The sequence below is a fragment of the Falco punctatus genome, assembly GCF_963210335.1.
Source record: "Falco punctatus genome assembly, contig: scaffold_33, whole genome shotgun sequence".
In the NCBI taxonomy this organism is placed as follows: Eukaryota; Metazoa; Chordata; class Aves; order Falconiformes; family Falconidae; genus Falco; species Falco punctatus.
The window spans coordinates 869190-891534 of record NW_027660146.1 but is presented as its reverse complement, the minus strand read 5'-3'; the positions used below and the strand labels follow the sequence as shown (position 1 = coordinate 891534).

Sequence of the window (22345 nt, the reverse complement as noted above, 5' to 3'; positions counted from 1 at the left end):
ATCCTGTAATACTTTTGAGTCATGGCCCAAAGTTTCCCAGCCGTGAGAAGAGACCAAAGGCATCCCGCCCCTGGCTCTGCTGCAGATCTTTGTTTCAAGGCTTTTGAGTTTTGTATACTTTTGTAAATTAATTCACAATGGTCACTCAGATTCACGTAACACATCCTATCAAAGTCTTCACACTTGTGTCCCTGTGCTAATAATAAAAATCAATAGCAACTCAGTTCTGTAGCAACATATGATGGGACAGAATCAACATCTGTTAATAAGCCAGAAAAAAAAAAATAGTATTTGTAGTATTACTTTGTTTAGCAAGCTAGCAGCCTAATTTACTAAGCAAGTTAAGAGTGTGTACTATTCTTACAGAAGAGATTAGAGAAGCAAAAATCTGTTATGCTGCATTCCAGAACTCAGCCTGAGAATTACAGTCTGCTGTGAGTTCTGCGTTACAATCACTTGACACATGTTGGGGTTGCGATTGTGAAAGTTGCCCATTTACAATTTTCATTGACACTATCACAGCTAGTTGTTTTAAAAGCAACCCTTGAGCTTCCTGATGTTCGACTTGTTGCAAAATATTCTGAAGCCAATCAATCAAGTTAGTATTAAAGTTGGTGACTCTCTAGGACCCGGCAAGACTGTGGCAAGACTCCCGCATCCGGACTGCCTTAATAGCCATCTCATTCATTTGCAAACAGTTGTCCCTGGGATACCTTGCCTGAGTCACAGAATCGGCACAATTAATTTTCTCCAGCCAACTGCTCATAGTTAACAGCAGTTCCCCGATTAAGGTTTTCAGTCAAGGCCACTACACATAGCTCACAAAAATCAGATAACCACATCATATACTGTATCAGTTAGTACCATACAAAGCAATAACTTCCAAACATGCAGTGTGAGTGTATAAGGCTCTGCCATCACCTCAAGAAGGGACATAGCAAATGTATTATGAATCCTCCCTTCCCGCACTGCTTTGCTTAACTCTTTAACAGCCTCGTATTGCACAGGCTGCCACTCTGCAGGTTGATTTGTCTGACAAAATACTGAACATGCCATAGCGACTCCCAAAACCCATCACTTAAGTGTTTCCCACTTGCATTCCTGCCACCAATCCCTCAGATCCCCTTTCACCCTCCCCAAAAATACAATCAATGCATCAGGAGAGACAAGGGGGTGGGGGAAAGGTCTAGCTCCTTTTCCAGATCTATAGGACCTGGATCAAAAGGTTTATCAGTGTCAATAAAATCATTGTCCGAGTTGTCCTGTTCCCGTGCTTGGTCCTGTGTTGTGAGGGTCGCTGCAGTCAGTGACAGAAGCTTTGGGGGCAGAGGAGGTGTGGACGGAATCACCATCGCTGACGGTGTCTTGAGAAGAGTCGTGCTGTCGGTGGAATTTACAGCTTCCTCTGGTTTAGCACCGTTAGTAGAATTAGTCCACACTTGGCAAAGAGTAGTCAGAATTTGCCACCAAGGTGCTAAATGCATTCCCGACACGGAGTTCCCCTCCGCGGCAGCATCATACAATCGGCTGCTGTATGTACACACTTTCATTCTTTCAAAGTCTCTAAAGTTTCTTGGCTGCTCACCTGTCTCGATGAATACAGGTGTTATCCTCGGGGTTTAGGTTGTCCGCCTGGTCCAGACAGCAAGACGATCATTCAGCCAAGACGTCTCCTCCGGAACACAGCCCTCTTCCATGAGCTGTCTTTTTTCCGTCCTTATTCTTCCAAGGCTTCGGAACACCACCATAGGGGTCACCATTTGAGGAAACTGAGGCACGGACTCCCGGATCTGACTAGAAGACCCTTCATGAGTCCATATACGTCTCTTTCTGGGGACGAAGCCTGATTCCCCATTACGGATTTCCCACAGCTCACCTCTCAACTCCGGAGGGATTTCTGGCCGGCTCCTGCTTCCTTTCAGCAGATCATTCAAAGTTCTGTGGGATTCGCTGCATGTCGCTCAGATAGGCGATTCGAGAGCCCTTCACGAAGTCAGATCCTCATCACGTCGGGGTCACCAGTTTGCGGCGAATGAAGAGACAGGACGCAGCTTGATGCAAGCAAATGTCAATTTATTGTACAGAAGCACGAGTTTTTATACACTTTCAGAAGCTGCGCGTTTTAAACAGATTGGTTCTTGAAGCTAAGCCTTGCATACTAGGCAATCCCTGATTGGTGGTTAACTACCATCAATTAACCGCAAGGTGTTACCTTTCCTTGGCGCCATCCGTCTCCCACTCCCCTGTGCTCTGTAAACATCTCATCATGTTAATTGTTGTCTAGACAAGCTCGAGCAAATTCCCCTCAGCTAACTGACTTCCATGCATGGTCCTAGTTTCCAGCCCGCTCCTGCACTTTTCCCCTTTTTTAACAATTCCAGGGCCCTACACAGGGCATACAGCTCACAAGCCTGAGCTGACCATGATGGACTCAAAGGTCCTGATTCCACAGGTTCTAAGTCCTTATTAATTCTTGCATATCCTGATTTTATTTTCCCTTCCATACCTGGGAGGAGCCATCTGTAAACAGTGGTTCTCCTTTCTCCAATTCAGTATCCCTTAAATCTGGCCTTACCTTCGTCTGGGTTTCAATTACCTCTAAACAGTTGTGTTGTAATTTCTCCGATGGTTCTCCAAACAAAAACTGTGCTGGACTCTGAGCAGAGGTTACCCTCAGTTCTGAGTCAGGGGAGTCAATTAGTATTGCTTCATACTTTAGGATCCGGCTATCTGTTAACCATTTTTCCGCTTTCTGTTGTAAAACACTTCTGACATTGTGTGGAGTATACACCTTTAAAGGAGCACTAAAGGTAATCTTCCTAACTTCCTCTATTAGTAATGCTGTAGCGACCAAAGCTTGGAGACAAGCAGGCCGTCCTCTACTTACCGGATCAAGTAACTTAGAACAATACCCCGCGGGTTTCTTAATTCCTGCCCAGTCTTGAGTAAGACTCCATATGCTGTCTGGTTTGATGTATTCACAAAAAAAATAAAAAGGTTTTCCCAGATCTAGGAGGCTCAATACAGACACTTGCATTAATGCCCTTTTTATTTCCTCAAATTTCTGATCATCTTCTGTGAATCACTGAAGTTGGTTATTAATTTCTCCTTTAAGAATTTAACCTTTTTGCTGTAGCTTTCAAGCCATGGTCTACAATATCCTAATAATCCCAATATCTGCCAAATTCCCTTTTTAGTTTGTGGGGGTCTTAAGGATAGGATCCCAGATACCCTGTCAGGATCCAACTTCTTTCTTCCCTTACTCAGCCAATGCCCTAAATATTTCACTTCCTGTTTTACAACCTGTAATTTTGATTGAGACACCTTTAATCCCTTTTCTCCTAGAAAATCTAACAATTTAATAGTAGTTTCTCGGGTTCCTTCTTCAGTTTCTCCTGCTACTAATAGATCGTCCACATATTGCAATAATTTTACCTCCCTGGGTAATGTAAAATCTTGTAAGATTTTCTCTAAAGTTTGTCCAAATAAATTCGGTGATTCTGTAAACCCCTTTGGTAGTATAGTCCATCTTAATTGTTGTTTTCATCTCGTTTCAGGGTCCTCCCACTCAAAGGCAAAATAATCTCTGGATCTCTCACCCAGGGGGCAGGCCCAAAAGGCATCTTTCAAATCTATTACGCTATTCTAAGTATGTTTGGGAGATAGATGGCTCAGTAAAGTATAAGGATTTGCCACTACAGGGAATTTAGTGATTGTTTGCTGATTTACAGCTCTCAGGTCCTGTACCATCCTGTATGACCCATCAGATTTCTTTACAGGGAGGATGGGTGGATTATGAGTTGACATACATGGTTCTGAAGTTCCTTTTTCCAGAAGTCTGTCAACTACAAGTTTTAATCCCTTTCGACCCTCCATTGGTATACGGTATTATTTGACTCTAATGGGACAATGCGGATCTATTATTTGAACTTTTATGGGGCCCATTTCTATCTTTCCAGTTTCCCCCTCCTTATACCATACTGAAGGGTTAATGGCTTCTTCATCCTCTTGTGTTAAAGTGTGAAATTTAATCTGCAATTTGTCCCCTTGACTCTGAATCCTCAAGTTTAGTTTCAAAATCAGATCCCTTCCTAATAAGTTGTACTCCGCTTCAGGGAGCAAAAGTAAACCATTAAGACAATTTTTTTTCTCTGTTTCTACTTCTACATCTTTCAAGACAGGTACTTGAAAAGGTTCTCCTTTTGCCCCTACTACTGACATATAACTCTTCCCTTTTTCTATTCCTTTTGGAAGTTTTCTAATAGTGGATTTTTCAGCCCCTGTGTCCACTAAGAATAAAACTTCCTCCTTATGGGGACCGATTAATAATTTTATCAAGGGCTCTGTTGATGTTGAAGTCCCCAGAAGATATAGCCCCTGACACTTCTATTCTTCTTTGAATACTTTCTCATCCTGTTCCCGCTTGCGACAGTTCTTCCGAACATGTCCCTTCTTATTGCAATAGTAACAGACAGGAATTGTGGATCTGTCTCGATAAGATTGTCCCCTGGGTGTTTTCTCTATTCCTTTTTCCCTTCTCTCTCCAGACGGGGTCTTATTTCTCTGGCTTTCTCTTACTGCTGCTACAAAGATTTTGGCTTTTGCTTTTTGTTTTTCCTCATCTCTCCTAACATATACTTTCTGTGCTTCCCTAAGTAACTTTTCTAATCCTCTCTCTTGCCAGTCTTCCAACTTTTCTAATTTCCTTCTTATGTCCCCCCAGGATCTAGCCACAAATTGTGTTCTAAGGAGTGTGGTTCCGGCCACTGTACTCGGATCAATTCCAGAATACATTTGTAGGCTTTTCCTTAATCTCTCCAACCATTCTGTTGGAGATTCATCTTTCCCTTGTTGTTCATTAAATGCTTTATTAATGTTTTGCCCTCAGGGAACCGCTTCCCTTATTCCCTGTATGATTAATGTTCTCAAGTCCCTCATATTCTGTCTTCCTTGGGGTTGTTGATGACCCCAGTGGGGATCCACATTTGGCCATTTTTGGTCTCCCGGGGGTCCTGCCTGATTCTGTCTTTCCCAAATTCTCATTCCAGCTTGCCTAATCATTCCCTTCTCCTCAGCAGTAAATAAGATCCCTAAAACGGACTGTATTTCTTCCCAAGTATAAGTATTGGGGCCTAGGAACTGGTCCAGTTTTTCAGCTACTCCAAAGGGATCACCTAATAGGGTGCCCATTTCTTTCATCTGTAGTATTTAATGGGACTGCCACAAACCTGATGCCTCCCTGATTGCCTCCGAGGGGTACCTCTCGTAAGGGATATAGAGAAGCTCCCTCAGATACGGCAGTCCTACTTCTCATACGTGCAGCCGGGGGTTGATCTAATTCCGGTGCTGTTGGTGGTGGAGGCAGGGGCAATGGTGGTACTGGTGGAGATACCACGGCCACCGGAGGGGGAGCTGCCGCCGGGGGTGGATTGTTAAGATATGGAGGTGGTAGGTTATCTAATGGCTCCCATTTATCATCTTTTTCTCTTTCCTGTTTTTCTTCTTCTGCTTTTAGTGTAAGTATTGAGGCTGGAAAAGGACGTGAAGTCCTGATCCATAATCCTGCATAATCACTTTCCTCCTGACTAAAAGGTTCCTTTGAATTAGCATGTATATTTAAGGCCTGGCAAATCCAGTCTTCAAAAGAACCGAAAACAGGCCAAAAGACATGTGGTCTTATAGGCTCCTTTGGCCATTCTACCATACAATACTGGATCATTTTTAATTTACTTTTTCCTTTTATGGGGCCCTTGTTGTTCCAATTTCTAATCATTATTGCTAATGGACTTTCTGGTGGTATGTCTGGCAATTTGCTCCCTTTCTCGTGGTCCCTGGTCTTCGATTTTGTCTGGCCCATCTAGGAATTTTACTGTGGCAATTCCTACGGCCCTTGGTTACCTTAGTAGGAGTGTCTTGCAGGGGGTTTAGGACCCATCACCCACCCACGAATCCTATAGGAATCGCTTCGGTCCTTCACCAGCCAAGTCCCTAGCAGGAGATTGGAACCGCGGTAAGAAGACCTCCACAATGGCTTTGGAACAAAGTTCCGTCTCAGTCACACTCTTACACACAGAGGCAACTGAATCCCACCCAAGGGAACGGTATGCGCCTTAAATACTTACGACTCTGTCTTCGTTCGGATCTGTGCATGCAGAATTACGGGCAAAATATAGTGCTGCAGCCAGCAAGGGAGCTCATTAAAAAAATCAAATTCTTTGCTTGCCTTTATTCAGGTTCAGGATGGCGTTAGTCCCGACCTGACTCGAACAGGAGCCACCGAATGGTGGGGCGCCCCTCCTTGATCAAGTCAGAATTCAGGAACCAAAGCCATCCCGGATGAGCCCCCAGTTGTGATAAAGAACTTAGTCCCAAAATAGGATTATAATCAAAGTTTGCAATTTATTAAGCAAATAGAGGCAAGCAAACAGCGCTGGGTGCGCCGGGAGCCTCCGCTCCACCAAGACGCGTGCTGTACAAAGTTTATTTTTGGTTTATATTTCCTAAACTAATACATATTCCTAGCTATTTCTAAGAAAGGGTCGGTTTATATAAATGGATCCTTGGAACAGGCGTATACTTCATGGCGTATGCTCTTTCTATCTCCGAGGGTCTTCTTAACCCCTGTCTGGCGGTCAGTGGATGAAGTCAGCAGTCTTCCTTGGCTCACCCTTAGGATGACCCTAGATTTTACGCATGCGCCCTGTAAACTTCTCTTACTTAACACTATGCAGTTAGCAGCTCAGCCTGCATATCAGGGTGTGTAACCAGATGTCCTTTTTAAGATACAGAAATTAGGTATGTAGCCAGATGTTCTTTGCAAGATACAGGAACTATATACATTGATCACTCTGTTTTTCTTAAGCGTGTGGTTATACAAGGGTATGTAAGACAGAAGGTTACATTTCATCATGCGGTCCTAGCATTGTTCTATATTGACACGAATCAAATGAACACATTTCACACAGGGAAAGTGGCTGTGATGAGGGAGAGCGATTTAGTGGGGCAGAAGGTTTTAGCCCAGCCGCAGGGTGGGAGCAGGCCAAACCAGGGGAAGTGATACAGGCTCCCCTGCGCCAGGCTGTGGGAAATGAAGGACCCATTACGGTGACGGTCCCGTTTTCAATAACAGAGCTGAAGAATTGCAAAAGCAACCGCAGGAAATTACTGAGATGACCCTGAGAAGGCGGCTGGTGTTTTTGAAATAATGATGGTTAAAACACAGGATGGTCCATGGCGGGACCAGTGCGCTCCCCAGCCAGCTCTGGGAGCCGAGCGGCAACTCCCTGTTGGGCTGAGTGCTGCCCTGGGGGCTGGCAGGGGAGCCAGCACAGGGGCTTTTCCAGCTGGGACACAGGGGCACAGGCGAAGGGCCACAGTCACGCAGCCTCTCTCCTCGCCTTCTCTTGCAGACTGACAGCCCAGCATGCAGGGTGGTAATGCCCCCCATCAGGGTGAGGCGGGAGGAGACGGCCCGTCTGCCAGCAAGGCAGGCAGCAGCACCACAGAAGGTGCACACAGCTCGGGCACCAGGAGCTGCCAGCACTGGCTGCAAGCTCCTGCCTCTGCCAGCAGCAGCCTCTGCAGCTTCTGCCCAGGGCAGGGGAAAGGCCAGCAGCACTGCAACCAGCAGACACCGACAGCTTGTCCCATCTACTCGGGGCATCCCTGGTGAGCAGGGGAAAGCCACCAGAGTGCAGAGCAGGAGGCATGCCCCACACAGCCCTGCAGCCAATGCCACAGCTGGGAAGGAGACAAAGTGGTACCTTTTGAGTAAGGACCCGGACAAGGTTTTCACTGGGAGCCACCGACCCAGCCAGCAGACAGCGGCACAGTAGCATTGGGAACACAGGCTGGGTGTGGCGAAGATGGCAAGATCAGAGGAGGTCCGGGTGGCCCACAGTGGCAAGGCCCCTGCAGGTCAGCACGTGCCTGATCCTCATGCATGTAAAAGCACTGGTGCTGCTGGCAGGGTTTCTGTGCCAGCTTCCCTGGGCAGGAGGGATGTGGCTTCAGGGCAGCAGGGACAAGTGGAAGAGCGCGATCTCAAAACACAGGTGACACTCACCAAAAACAAGTGCAAAGGCAAATCGCTGCGGGAGCACCACAAGGCTCTTCAGGAGCATGTGGCCATCCCGTCAGTGAAGACGGAGGATCGGAAAGCCCAGCACAGCAGGACAGGCAGTCATGCAAGCGCAGCGGCTCGTGTCCTCAAGAAGAACTGGGCAAGGGCAGCAAGGCCACAGAACAACCCAGGGTCCCTGCCAAAGGAAAAAGACTGGGGAAAAGACAGAGACAATGAGCTGCCCCAAGAAGAGGACATCACCATTCACAGCATCTGGGTCAACCCCTAATTCCTGGAGTGCTTCCAGGACCCCCACGCTGGTCCCCAGGATGGGCCCTGCTGGCTGAGCAGTGTAGGCAGAGGGGCAGCAGCAGACGCAGCTGGCAACCTACAGAGCATTTCAGCTATGCAAGGGGAACCCGTGGAAGTTGAGCCAGCAGCTGCTGCCCTGGCCACACCTTCTGAGGAAGAGGGGCACTGCGCACATCTAGCTCCCATAGCACAAGAGTCAATGAATGCACCCGATTCTGCTCTCCTCAGTGAGCAGCCCACAGCAGCACAGGCAGAGAGCCAGGCGGCTGCCTCACACAGCCCCGCAGCCTACAACATGGCTCTGCAGGACACAGACGAGTGTAAAATGAGTGGGGTCCTGAACGAGGCTGTGGCTGCGATCCAGGGACTCGGTCAGCAACTGGCAGAACACTGGGACCCAGCACGAAACATGCATGTGGTGATGGCACCAAGACCATCTTCAGCAACTCAGGACAGCGAGTCTTCCTTGCCTGGAAAGCCTCCAGGAGAGCCCAGCACAGCCTCTCTCGTGCAAGAGGAATGTGAGGATGGAGAACACATGGCTTCTGCCATGTCTGGAGACCATCAAGGAGAGGCCAGCACAGCCATTTTCTCCCCAGCAGCGCACGAGGAAGATCTGGCTTCATTGCTGCCTCAGATCTCTCTGGATGATGCTGCCGCACCCCACCTTGACCCAGCAGTAGAAGATGAAACAGATGCCACGGGGTCTCCCTTGTCCTGGGACTCTTGGCACCAGGTGAGCCAGGGGCGCGTGACCAGCACTGAGCACCACGAGTTACTGCAGGCAGGTGCAGTGTCCAGGCCATGTGCAGCAGGGAGATGGCTGGTGCTGTCTGTGTCAGCCCGCTGACATCCCCTCCATCCCCTGCCTGTGCTCTTGCTCTCCACGTGCATGTGGCTTCCCAGCACAGAGGTGACGCACAGCCCTCCTCTGGCTGCAGGGACCATAAACCTAACCAACCCGACACATGGCACTGCGTAGTCTACAACTAAAGCATGCCCCTAAGCCCCTGTGTTTCCCCCGGTAGCCAATAACGCATGCTTAGATCTCCTTTGGCTGTTAATGTTTTTATAGGAGCAGCCAGGGCACTCAGCCATAGAGGAGGACAAGCGGGAAGACGACAGTGGCAAAGACCTGTGCCAAGGGGAAGACATCGCCATCCACAGCATTATGGCCAACCCCTCATTCCTGGAGCTGTTCCAGGACCCCCGTGCTGGTTTCCAGGAGGGGCAGCCAGCCCCTGAGCAGAGCGATAACACGTGGCCCTGCTCCAAGCCCAGGGATGAGCCTGAGGATGAGCCAGGTACATCCCCGAGTGTAGTGCTGGCCCGGCAAGGGAAGGCTTAGCCCAGCCATCCCGGCAATGTGCACTGAGGCCAAAGCAGAATGACTGCATGCATGGGGGCTGGCTGTTCCCTGGCCACCACTCCCTGGGGAAAGCTCTCGGTGGCGGGGAGCAGGCAGGATCTTGCCCGGTACCTGCCCAGCCCCCTGCCTACACTTGTCTTCCTTCCACAGGCATGGCTGCCCTCCCGCATGCCCCAGCTCAACGGCAACGGCCCTCCCTCTTCCGCAGGGCACTCAGGGCTCTGCGCAAGGCTTTCTGCTCTACTTGCATCAGGCCACAGCAAGAGCAGCAGCGCCGTGCTGGCAAAGGGGTCCCCAGAGATGGCAGCTGGCCCCGATCCTGTGCAGTATCCAGAGGGTGTGGCACAGGGAGGCACGCGAGGTATGGGTGCACGGACGGTGCCCAACACGTTCAGCTGCCATGAGGACATTGTGGTGCCAGACTCTGCTCCACCCTGGACACATTCTGAGAGCAATAAAAGCTGAGCACGTTCCCCCAGTGGTTGTCTGTGCCTGGTCCATCCTGGGAGAAAGACGTGTGCAGGCAAGGCCCATGCCGGCAGGCAGAGCTGGAGAGCCCCTGTGCTCCTTCTTCTCCATGCCAAGCAGAGCCCACGCCTTGGGCCTCTGCCCGTGCCTCTGGTGCCCCAGCTGCTGACCAGCTGGGGCCTCTGCTGCCCTTGCTCCGTGGGCCTGTTATTTGAGTCACCCTCTGTCTTCAGGGTGTCCTGGCACTTGCTCGGGAGAGCCCTGGGCTGGTGCTGGCAGCAAGCCGGCAGTCTGGCCTGAACTTGCCTCTAAGCTGACTTCCAGGTGCCTCTCTGCCATTCAAACCGAGGACTTTGACCATTTCCTTTGCATTGTAAACTTGGTCTGGTTTAACTAATGCTTGCACTGCACCACCCCACAGCACCTTGGTCTCACAAGGAACCTGCCCATTGCAGGGGGGCGTAGGAGCACCTACATGGGCCACTTGTTTTTAAAGCCCTCCGTTTTTAAGACCTTGTCCTGAGAGTAGCTGTTTTGGTGAGAAAAGCCAGACCTTAGGTGGTTTAGCTGTTGGCCAGACGTTTGGGGGCTCCATCTGAGTTGGTTCTTGACATTTTGACATATTAGCAGGGCAGCAGGACCATGCTATGAACGAAATGAGGTGCACAACAAACCTCCCAGAATAAACTGAAATAGGTTTTTACAGACGTTTGAAACAGAAATAGGGAAGACTGGATAAAGATGGGGAGGAAGACTGATGAGGATACTTGAACATTGCTTCCTGAGGAAGCAAACCTCATAGTAACTGTTACGTGTATGTGCATTTATGTCTTTGTCTCAGGCGTCTTTCCACTTGTGCATTTCCCTGACCTTTGGTTGTTCTTAGAAGAGAATCAGTTCTGGAGGAGAGTGCTTCAAACTTCTTTCTGTAACACTGGGACCCAGGAAGTGCCTCGGTGGCACCCCTAGCTGTGACGAGAAAAGGATTTTCCTTCTGTGGAGCCTTTCCTTCACTGTGGCTGTTCAGAACATGAGGAGGCATGGGAGACCTTCCAGGGTGCCTGCTAACTGAAATGATTCTAGCGTTCTGTGAGCAATATAGCCACACCTTTCTCTGTCCTCCTTTATGGAGAACATCTGGCATGAACCTTGGGTGGTAATGGGTGTAATTTTGATTCTCTTTTGAAATGTAATTTTTCACAGTTTAAACTCCAAAACGCTCTAGTGATTACACGCATGCATGCAGTTGGGTATCCTTTTCCTTCCCTGAGAGAATCCTAGAAAAACCTCAAGCATGTGGTGTAGCTGAGAGTTGCAACGTGTAAGAAACTAGGCAAGGAAGCTCTTTCTGACATCAAGGACCAAGCGGGTTGACAGTTTCCCCCCTTCTCGCTTGGCACTGGAGTTTCAAACCGTGGCACCGCATGCCTTGCGGCACCATTTTCTGTGTTGGCTGCCTGAGGCAATGGAACAGCTGAATTCAGAGGGATCCTGTGCCCAGGGCTATGAGGCCTCCTGCAGGGCCTCGCCCCCCTCTCACAGTGCAGCCAGGAGCTGCTCTCAGGTGAGCGTTCCCTGTGCCTGACGGTAGGCATGAGTGTTGGGGCTCTTGCTGTATTGAATGATTATACTGAACTTTGAAGCAAGTGGAAAAATACTGAAGAAATAAGACGAGGTCACGACCAGAACAGTGGAATGAAGAGGGAGGAACAAATTGCAGATGCTTGCACAAAACCAGGGCCAGCAGGACGCGATAAGAGGAGCTGGGAAACGGCAGAAAAGAGCCTACGTGCCAGAACGAGCAGAAACAGAAATCTTGCCAATAAGCAATTGTTAACCAATCATATTATTTTATGCTTGTAAGATAGCCAATCACATTATCGCACTTTGTATAATAAACGGATCAGATCTTGAACTCCATGAGTATTTGAATCTGACTCCCGCTCGCCCAAAATGCCCGCAGCATCTGGTGACCCCGACGTGATCCGGTGAGGGTTGACAGGATCGGTCAAAAAGTCAGGAGGATTCATTAAGGATCGTGTTACAAGCTGCGGAGCCGGCGAGGATCCTGCTGCCAGCGGAGAGAGAGCTGGGCGCCCGAAGAAAGGCGGAACGTGCACGGCTGACCGGTGAGTCAGGAAATTTAAGCAGGATGGGAATCACTGCATCAGTGGTGGAAAAAGCAATCGTAGACAGTTTGATGAAACTGGCAGAGAAAACTGAAACGCCAGTCTCACGGCAGGCAGTAATTGATCTGCTATGTTGGAGTCGCCGCCGTGGTTTCCTTGCTCCTACGCAAGATGTATACAATAATGAAACATGGAAGAAAGTGGGAGAGGACTTGTGGGAATCTGTGCAAGTCGGGACTAAGGGGGTAAAGACTTTGGCTCGCACGTATCGGGCTGTATGGGGTATGGTCGCGCAGTTACACGGCGAGGCACAAGTCGCTGCAGCTGTTAAAGCTGCAGTGCGGCCTCCCGGTGATCCTACTGCTCAGTCGGAGGAAGAGCCAGAGGGGCAACCTCCGTGTGAAAATCCCCCCGATTATACATCTAAAGCTTATCCAGTAATGACTACTGCTGAACGAATAGCGTGGGGATTAGATGATGAATTACCACCCTGGTGTCCTGATAAGGAACAAACGGCAAGCGGCAGACAGACATTAATACCGGCAATTGCGAGTACTGGATGTAAAACTGCTGGGGTGGGAACGGCACAGCTCCACCAGCTCCTAAATAACAGACTGCATTTTTTGAAGCATGTTTGTCTTTGCAAAGGTGAAAGTTGAGATCTGACTTCCTGACCAGTGTTAAAATGCACCATGGCCTCTGGCTACTTTAAGATGATTGTGTGACTTTGGACAAACCTGGTAGGAGCAATGCTGAAATAAAGTTGTAAGTTATATTTCATCCTGAGACTGATGTTTCTGGCATTACATAAAGTAATTTTGATATGGAGAAATAGTGTGAAATGGGGACAATGGACATCGATTGTGATTGTATATGTCTGCTCAAGGAATGTGGGTATGGTGACTAGTCATGGGTGCGGTGTCTGGTCACATAGGCACACAGCTTTGAGGAGACAACTACAGTTTTGGGGAGACGCCTGCCCTTCTTCCTCTAACAAAAGGGGCTATTTAAAAAAAAAAAAAAAAAAAAAAAAAAAAAGAATGAGAAAAGGATGAGAGATATTCCAATGCTATCTAGAGGGAGGGAGTGCTAAGTTTCCTTGCTGGAGAAGATCGGATGGTCACAAGAACATGAATCACCTACAAACCTGCAAGACCACCACATTCCAGGAAATGGACTGATAAGCTAATTAACATATGAAGCGGGGTTTAGGTAACGAATATGTATAGGCGTTAATTGAATATTCATTTGTTTCATTGTATAAATGTGGGATGGTTCGTCACTTCGGGTATGCACGCTTGTGGAGGAGCGATCCCCCGTGCATCTGCGCGCAATAAACATACCTACTTTATAACTTTGGAGTTATAGAGTCAAATTCCGCACGTCAGTTTTGGTGAGCCAGGCAGGAGAATTTCTGCTTGGCTGAGGGACCAGCTGTGGAGCGGACGCTCCTAGGCGCGCCCCGGGAGATTTCCTCGGAGGAGCCTCCTCTTCTCAGCTGTTCACCCGGGAGCAGAAGAGAACCCCTGGATCCGCGGATAAAACGGTATGTTTAGTAACGGGGCGGCTGGTGAGAGGCACGGAGACGTCCGGCGCGCAGCGCAGTCCCCAGGAGGAAAGAAAAAAAAAAAAAAAAAGGGGGGGGAAGCTAAAAACTTCCTTTAGGTTGTCTTAAGAATTGGGGAATTCCTAGAATGTAACAACTGAAATAGCGCTCTGTGTCTTGTTTGTTCTATGTGTTGTCTTGTTACATGTTCAAAACTCGGAGTTATGAAATGTATGTTGAAAAATAATAATATTCTGGTAATTTGTGGCAAATAGCGGAAAACTTAACACTCTGCTTAAGACCAGGAAAAATGTGTTTTTTGTTTGTTGTTTGTTTTTTGGCAATTGTTCATTGAAATGCATACTTTGTGAACTGTCAGTGTTCCTAAAAGTTGTACATAAGTGCACGGTACCGTATAACATACTGCTTGTGTGACTGAGGGCTGCCCGGAGAGTGTGAATGGTGTGATTGAGATGCGCATTTTGATTTTCAGTGTATAGCTTAATTATTTTGACTGAGTGTGAGTGCAAGAGTGCTTGAGACATGTGTTTGAGTGCAATATGAGCAAGGAGCTCTATTCGTGTTTCCGACCTTGGGTGGCTAAGGCGACCTGAGAAAAAGTAATTAAAATTGTAAAATGGGAAATGGAAGGAGTAAGCCCTGTGAAAAATCGCCCTTGGGTTGTATATTAAAACATTGGAGTGATATCGTAGGACATGGTGGTACCCAAAATAGAAGGAAATGGATTAAATATTGTAATCAGTGGTGGCCTTTGTATAAATTGGGGAGTGATGCGAAATGGCCTCAGGAGGGAGGAATGTTAGATTATAACACTCTCCTGCAATTAATGTTGTTTCTGAGGAGAGAGGGAAAATGGGACGAAGTATCCACCGACAGCTGGAGGAGTTAAGAGATCGTATACATCAAGTTAAAGAAGGTTCTTCAGGTATAGATGCGTGGTTTGCTTCTTTGGGCATTGGAGGGTGGTTGAGGGATTTACTGAAACAGGGTCTGTCTATATTGTTGTTTGTTATTCTTTTGTTACTTTTAGTGCCTTGCCTTTTACAATGTTTTCAGAGCTGTGTGGAACGCAGTATTAATGCTGTATTTAAAAAGAAAGGGGGAGGTGTTGGGGCTCTTGCTGTGTTGATATTGTTGTTTGTTATTCTTTTGTTACTTTTAGTGCCTTGCCTTTTACAATGTTTTCAGAGCTGTGTGGAACGCAGTATTAATGCTGTATTTAAAAAGAAAGGGGGAGGTGTTGGGGCTCTTGCTGTATTGAATGATTATACTGAACTTTGAAGCAAGTGGAAAAATACTGAAGAAATAAGACGAGGTCACGACCAGAACAGTGGAATGAAGAGGGAGGAACAAATTGCAGATGCTTGCACAAAACCAGGGCCAGCAGGACGCGATAAGAGGAGCTGGGAAACGGCAGAAAAGAGCCTACGTGCCAGAACAAGCAGAAACAGAACTCTTGCCAATAAGCAATTGTTAACCAATCATATTATTATACGCTTGTAAGATAGCCAATCATATTATCACACGCTTACCGAATGCCTTATAAAAGTTACTTGGTTTGTATAATAAACGGATCAGATCTTGAACTCCATGAGTATTTGAATCTGACTCCCGCTCGCCCGAAATGCCCGCAGCACATGAGGAACAGAGTTGGCTGCTTTGGGAAGAGCCCTGTCAGAGCGGCCATGGCCCAGAGGAGGTGACTTTTCGACGGAGGGGACCTGCAGGCTGTGCTGGGCCGTGGCGGGAGGCCCACCCGATGCCACACAAGCTGGGGCTCCCAGCAGCTGAGCCCTGGTGGCACTGGCTGTCCTGTCCTCCTCTCCCTCTGAGGGTGACCTCAAACAGCAGCAGCTGCAGAGATGCTTGGCAGAACCTGAGCGCCTTTCCCACCGCGATGGTAAAGAGCCAGCCCTGCTGGGGCCGGGGGGGCTGTTGGGGACAGACCGTGGGCCGGGGGAGAGATTTCAGGGACGGACCGGGGGGTGGGGGGAAGGAGTCTCTAGCAGGCCTGGGGGGGCAGAGGGATGGATTTAGTGACGGACCGAGGGGGTCGGGGGAGGCCTGTAGGTAGTGAGAGGAGTGTTCCAGGGAGGGTTTTAGGGGCTGACAGGGGGCAGGGGAACGATTTTAGGGACAGAGTGGAGGGGGGGGCTGTGGGAAGGAGTGTAGGGCATGACCGGCAGGGGCTGGGGAGAAATAGTGACGGGAGAAAGTGTGGGGTCGGGGGAAAGGAGTCTAGGAATGGCCATGAGGGTCTGGGGGGAAGGGCTTTAGGGACAGGACGGGAGTGAGGGGAAGGATGTTAGGGCCAGACTGGGGGCAAGTGGAATCACTGCAGGGCCCGACGGAGGGGGGTGGTTGGGGTGTTGAGGAAGGTTCTCAGGGTGGGATGGGGGTACAGGGGGAAGGTTGTGGGGGCAAAGGAGGGGGATGAGGGAAGGATTGTATAGATGGACTGCTGGGGTTGGGGGCACAGGGGAAATAGTTTGGGGACAGTCCGAGAGGCACGGGGGAGGATTTTAGAAATGAGCTGGGGTGCGGGGTGGGGGGTGGCTTGAGGGAAGAAATTGGGAATGGGATGGGAGCAATGGGGAGGCTTTTAGGCATGACTGGGGTGCTCGATGGAAGGATTTTAGGGACAGCCATGGTATGTAGGGGAAGGTTTTGATGGCACTGTATAGATAGCACTGTATATACCTTTCTGTCCAAGGAATCTGTTCAGGGAAGGTTGCTGGCTCAGCAACGGGACCAGATGTCTAAACTCCCCAGTTTCCAAGCTCTAATATCGTGTTTGGCTCTATGTGAAAGAAATCTAGGCACAAAGTTTAGCTAAGCTACCTCTCTAAAGTTGTTGGAAGTGATGAACAAAGGGATGACTGATCTGGGGAGTCAGCCTTGGGAAGGGCACGGAACAAAGAGCGGATGGGGAAAAGAACTTCATTCTCTCGAGTGATGCACAAAAAAACCTCTGAGTGGGGAATTTCTGGCCACAAGAGGAGACAAGTCGGTAGAGTGTGCGTGTGTGATGCACTATGAGCGTGCAAGTACTCTGCTGTATGTAATGTGTACCCTCGAGTAACTTGGTGAGCGTGCTCAGAGGTGACACTCCCCCGTGCTCCCAGCGCTGTCATAAAGAATGCCTGCCTTCTGAAACTTCACATCAGGTCTGAGAGGGTTTTTCACCGTGACCGCCTTTATGGTATCATTCTCTGGTGACCCAGGTGAGACTCTGCTATTGAGCGTCGGTGGAGCTGTGAATCGCAGCAATTCCAGCCGGCACTGAGGGACTCTTGGGGAAGACCTCTGATTCCCGGACCAACGACTCCAAAGCAATGTTCCCCCGGTAAGATGTCAGGCATTCCTTGTGGTCTGGGATACCTGCCCCTAAGCAGAGGCAAAAGCCCTGCTGGGTTGGGTTATTGAGGGCTCTCCTGGAATCAATGTGTCTGGTAAAATTTCTGCCTGACATACTCAAATATATTAATGTGTGTGTGTGTGTGTGTGTGTCTAGTAGCATGCACTCGGAACATCTGAAAATACTTCTATACATGTATATGATAAAATGTTCAGGATGCTAAAAGAAAGTGGGCCCTGGTCAGTGTACACAGCCGTGGTATTTTACAGCAGTCTCCACTGGGATGTGTTTTGGGACACTAGGAAGAATTAAGGGGTAGTTCTGAGGGAAACGTAACTAAAAGCAACCTAGTGCAATACTGTACTCAGGGGTGGTCTCTGTAGAAACTGGGCGATGGGGAAAAATGGCAGTTTGCATTATTGTACGATGTTACAGCTGATGTTGTTTTGAAGGCAAGAAAGGAAAAGGGACAGAGTTTGATATGCTGATCTTTTTTCCACTGTAAAGACCCATTCTGAATGGCAAAACCAGTGTGGTATAAATTTACCTCCCTGAGATCCTTTTCCTTGGCTTTGGAAAAGGATAAGAAGAGGTTGTTGAAAAGGGTCTGCTCTGCTTGTAGTATCAGACAGAGGTGTTTAAAATCGTAATGACTACAAGAAAGAAGGAGGTTTAGAGATGATGGTTTAGAGTTAATGGTTGGAGCCCAGCAGAGACGGGGAGAGAGTTCTGACGCTGATATTAATGATGTGAGCAGGGTAAGAGAAAATGGTGGCAGTTGAGCTGACAAAGCTGGTGGCAGGGAAAGTGGCTGTGAAGAGGGAGAGCGATTTAGTGGGGCAGAAGGTTTTAGCCCAGCCGCAGGGTGGGAGCAGGCCAAACCAGGGGAAGTGATACAGGCTCCCCTGCGCCAGGCTTGGGAAATGAAGGACCCATTACGGTGAGGGTCCCGTTTTCAATAACAGAGCTGAAGAATTGCAAAGCAACCGCAGGAAATTGCTGAGATGACCCTGAGAAGGCGGCTGGTGTTTTTGAAATAATGATGGTTAAAACACAGGATCCAGAGTGTAAGGATATAGAGGCAATACTGCAGGTTTTGTTTGATAGTAGGAGATCAGTGAGAAGGAGATGATTTGTCAAGCCACTAGAATACATGTGGAAGCTGAGGTTAAAACAGGAACTGTGGAGCATCATTTCCCCTCTGTTGGTCCAAACTGGGACCTGATTATAAACGGACCCAGGCAGCTTTGGACTTGGTATCAGAAAGGGATTGTATTTGGCATTCAAAATGCTGTGGCTAAGGCAATAACCATGTCTGAATGGTAGGAGGGTAGGCACGATAGCCAAGAGCCCCCCACAGATCTACAGAACAGAATGAAGGAGGTAGCCCGCAACTCTACAAGTGTTGACCCTGAATCTTAAGAGGGATGAGATCAATTAGCCCCTCTACTGGTGGGCCAATCCTGGGATGGTATTAGAAGAAAATTACAAAAGTTACAAGGAAGTGATTGCTTGAGATAGGGGAAAGCTGTTGGATGTTGCTTGGATTGCATATCGTTATAGAGAGAGTCAAAAGGGAAGAGTAAATTGTTGCTTGTTGGCGGTATCAGAGTAAAATAGTAGGGTGAGGCCAAGGGCCTGAGGATGGGGCAGAGCCCCGAGAGGGGGACTCCGGCCCAGCCCTCGGTTGGCTGATAATCAGTGTGCACAGTGCAAAAGGGATGGGCATTCGGAAGAAGACCATCTGCTTAATGATTGGAGCCCCTCTGCCCCCTTGCTCCCAGTAAGCGAGGAATGAGGGGGAGCGGAGGAATCTCTCCCCAGAGAAGCCTCTGGTTAAAGCGGAGCTGGGAAGTGAAGAAGTTGAGCTTTGGGTAGATCCTGGGGCTACTTCCTCTGTTCAGAAGGCTTTAGAGGGGAACTAAGCAATAAGAATATAAGCATTGCTGGTATGGCAGGGACCCATGAAACTTGGCCATTTTTGAAGCCCTTAGCAATGAAGCTGGGAAAACAGTGGGTTACTCATCAGTTTTTACATTAGCCAAATTCTCCAAAAGCATTGTTTGGGGAGAGATCTACTCCAAAAAATTGGAAGCAGAAATCTGATTTTAAAACAAGGAAATAGAAATCTTCATTCCAGAAACTGTTTGTGTCAAGGCAGCAGCTTTGTTATTACAGACTATGCTGCCTTGAAAGGAGAAAGATAAGCCCAGAGGTCAGAGATGCTGTGATTCCTATTGTACGAGCCGGAGAGGTTCCTGGAAAATCCCACAGGTCAAAACCTGTGAGGATTGACTTAAAGCCTGGATCATCCCTGCTGAGAATGAAACAGTATCGCCTGAAGCTGGAAGCTAGGAATGGGTCGGTAGCGATAATTCAGAAATTCTTGAAGTACAACCGGTTGGTGGGGTGTGCGTTGAAATCCAGCACCCCTGTTTTGCCAGTGAAAAAGGCCAAGGGTCAAGATTGCCGATTGGTGCAGGATTTAAGAGCAACAAATCATACCTCAAGGTATTTATCCTGTAGTAGCACATCCATACAGATACTAAACCACCCTTACAGGGGAACAGGGATGGTGTACAGTTTTTGATGTGAAGGATGCCTTTTTCTGTGTTCCCCTGGGCACTGACAGTCAGAAGCCTTTTGCTTTTGAATGTGCAAACCCAGAAACAGGAAGGAAAATGCAATACACTTAGGCGATTACACCACAAGGCTTTCAAAATATCCCGACAATCTTTGGGAATCAGTTGGCAAAGCAGTTCGACATTTGGAGAACAGAAAATGATCAGGGAAGAGTTCTGCGATCGTAGGATGATATTCTGGTCGCAGCAGGGACTTGGGAGCTGTGTCTTTCCCTGATGATAAGCCTTCTAAATGTCTTGGGAATTAGTGGATATGGAATTATCGAGGAGTCACTTCCATGTTTGGGGTTTGAAGTGCTGGAAGGCCAGAGACAGTTGGGATCTCAACAGAAAGAGGCTATTTGCTGCCTCGCAGAGCCTCAAACTCTCAAGGAACTACGAGGATTTCTCGGGGTGGTCGGATGGTGTCGGCTTTGGGGAGGCAATTGTGTTTTATTTGTGAAAGCTCGGTACGAGCTACTGAAAACCTCCTGCCATGGGTCTGTTGGCGGGACAGAGGAGGGTAAAGCCACTTTCAAGCGTCTGAAAAAAAGTGAGCTGTGGTGGAGGCCCCCACGTGGGGATTACCTGATGTGACAAAGACCTTTGCACTTTTTAAGCGTGAGGGAAAAGGCATTGCCTTTGGAGTTCTGGCACATTGTTTAGGGCCTCAGGGGCGGGCTGTAGCTTACTCCTGCAAAGAGCTGGATGAGGTGAGCTCAGGATGGCCTGGATGCCTTAAAGCAGGAGCAGCACCTGTGCTACTGATGCAGGAGGCCCCTAAGTTCACCATGGGGCAGAAGGTGACCGTCCATGTACCACCCGTGGTCGTCACGGCACTAGAAGAAAAAGAAGGACATTGGTTGGCCCCTAGAATAATGTTAAACTGTCACGTGTCATGTGGGGAGGGGGTCCTCCCATTTTGGGATGGGGGGTCTGTTTTGGGGCTCCGTTTCCTTGACAGTGCAGATCTGAGGGCTGCCCTGCTGGTAAGACTTCCATCGAGGGGGAGCTTCTGCATGATAACTGAGAATGACCTGCTGGAGGGTCCCCTTGGGGGGATCCTGATGTCCCAGGAGTGCTCTGCGGAGGGTCCTTCTGCTTCCAAGATGTCACTAGGGTGTCCCTGGGAGTGTCCCTGGTGTCCCAGGGATGTCTCCCAGGATGTCCTAGTGTTCTCAGTTGTCCCTATAGGCATTTGGGTGTCCCAGTGTGTCCTGTGGGGGTCCTGGTGTCCCAGGGGGAGTTCCTAATGCCCCTACAGTTTCCCTGGATGCAGGTCATGTGTTTCCAGGGGGGTCCTAAATGTTCCAGTGTTGTCGCTGGCGTGGTCCTGGTATCCCCAGGCCATTCTAGATGTCCCAGTGGTGTGTCAGTGGGTCCTTGTGTATCACAGTGTGTCCCTGGTGGGGGTCATTAATGTCACAGCGGTATCCCTGGAGGGGTCCTGATGTCCCCAGTCCACTCTAGATGTCCCGGTGGTGTCTGTCAGGGGGTGCATGTGACCTCATATGTCCTTCTGGGGGTCCTTAACATTCTAGTGGTGTTCCCCAGGGGAGTCCCTGATGTCCTCCTCATGGTGTCCCTAGGGGGGTGGGGGGGGTGGGGTGTCCTGGTGTCCCAGTGTGTCCCTGGGGCATTCTGGGGTGTCCCTGGGGGTGGTCCTGGTGTCCCCAGGGAGGTGAGTGGGTAGTCTGTTATGTCCTGGGGTGGGGTTCCTGGGAAATTCCTAATGTCACAGTGGTGTCCCTGGAGAGGTCCTGATGTCCTAAAGGCTATTCTAATGATGTCCCAGTGGTGTCTCCCAATATGTCCTTGTGTCGCAAGGTATCCCTGTGGGGGTCCTTAATGTCCTTGTGGTGTCACTGGGGCAGTCCTGGTGTCCCTGATGTCCCAGGGATGTCCCCAGGAATGTCCTTGTGTCCCCAGAATGTCCCTTGTGCGTTTCTGGTCCTGTGGGGGTCCTGGTGTCCTGGGAGGAGTCCTTAATGCCTCTACATTGTTGCTGGGGTAGGGCTTGTATTAAAGGGGGGTCCTTAATGTCCCAGTGCTGTCCCTGGAGGGGTCCTGCTGTCCCCAGGGAAGGTGAGGGGGTGGTCCCTGATGTCCCAGGTGGTGTCCCTGGGAAATTCCTAATGTCACAGTGGTGTCTCTGGAGCGGTCCAGATATTACCAGGCCATTCTATATATCCCCGTGGTGTCTCCCCATGTGTTCTTGTGTCCCACTGTGTCCCGGTGGGTGTCTTTAATGTCCCAGTGACATCCCTTTGGGAGTCCTGGTGTCCCCCCGGAAGTCCCTAACGTCATAATATTGTCCCTGCCTGTGTCCTGGTGTCTCCAGTGTGTCCCTGGGGAGTTCCTGTTTCCCTAGGGATGTCCTCAGTGAGCACAGCCTCTCCTGCCTGATCTCTGCCTGCCCTCACCCTCGCTGCACTCTGCGATTGAGACCTGCAGCCGCT

At 49.2% G+C, this 22345-nt stretch overlaps 1 long non-coding RNA gene across 1 annotated transcript; it reads left to right on the top strand.

The window, feature by feature from the left end:
* Positions 1 to 2359: 2359 nt before the first annotated feature.
* LOC308057810 lies at positions 2360 to 19947 on the top strand. Its single transcript, XR_013925468.1, has 2 exons — positions 2360 to 6970; positions 18074 to 19947. It is a non-coding gene; the product is annotated as an uncharacterized lncRNA (long non-coding RNA).
* The last annotated feature ends 2398 nt before the right edge of the window (positions 19948 to 22345 follow it).